Source organism: Silene latifolia, chromosome 3 (genome assembly GCF_048544455.1).
Source record: "Silene latifolia isolate original U9 population chromosome 3, ASM4854445v1, whole genome shotgun sequence".
Lineage (NCBI taxonomy): Eukaryota > Viridiplantae > Streptophyta > Magnoliopsida > Caryophyllales > Caryophyllaceae > Silene > Silene latifolia.
Genome location: NC_133528.1, coordinates 114,431,885 through 114,432,630, shown reverse-complemented (window position 1 = coordinate 114,432,630; position 746 = coordinate 114,431,885). Strand labels below are relative to the sequence as shown.

Genomic DNA, 746 nt, shown 5'->3' with positions numbered 1-746 from the left:
TTGTTCACTTGTTCCCCTAAATTCACTTTGGTCATGTCTCAAAGTTCCACAACTCTCACATACTCCACTTGGAATTGATGAAGATGCCACCACGGCATTAACATGTTGCTTAGGTGATTTGGAGGCTTCTTCAAGCTTAGCCATAGCCTTCTCAAACTTCAAATTAATGGTATCAATATGAGCACTAAGTTGAGCACCAAATTGAGTAATAGAGTCCACTTCATGTTTCCTCCTTTAGTAGCCTTCCGAGGTCTACTATATTGTAAGTTATGGACCGCCATTTCCTAAATCTTGTTCCATGTTTGATTATCGTCAACTTCGGTGAACATACCATTTGATCCCATATTGGGAATGTTTCGGGAGTCTTCATATAGACCATTCCAAAATTGTTGTATGAGGAACCACTCGCTAAGTCCATGATGTGGACAAGATCGGCAAGTATCCTTGAATCTCTCCCAAGCTTCATACAAAGATTCTTCATCCCTTTGTTTGAACTCGGTGATTTGGGCTCTCAACATGTTAGTCTTTTCCGGAGGATAGAACTTTTTGTAGAAAGCAAGTGCCAATTTCTTCCAAGAGTCAATACCAAGATTAGCTTTATCAAGGCTCTTTAACCATTATTTCGCGGTACTAATCAAAGAAAAAGGAAACAAGACCCATCGAATTTGGTCTTGAGTAACTCCGGTTTGAGAAATCGCATCACAATTGTCATAAAAAGTCTCTATATGAGAATGAGGGTCTTCACT

At 39.5% G+C, this 746-nt stretch overlaps 1 non-coding gene across 1 annotated transcript; it reads left to right on the top strand.

Moving 5' to 3' along the window:
- Positions 1–411: 411 nt before the first annotated feature.
- LOC141650066 (small nucleolar RNA R71) lies at positions 412–518 on the top strand. Its single transcript, XR_012546128.1, has one exon. It is a non-coding gene; the product is annotated as a small nucleolar RNA R71 (small nucleolar RNA).
- Positions 519–746: the final 228 nt, after the last annotated feature.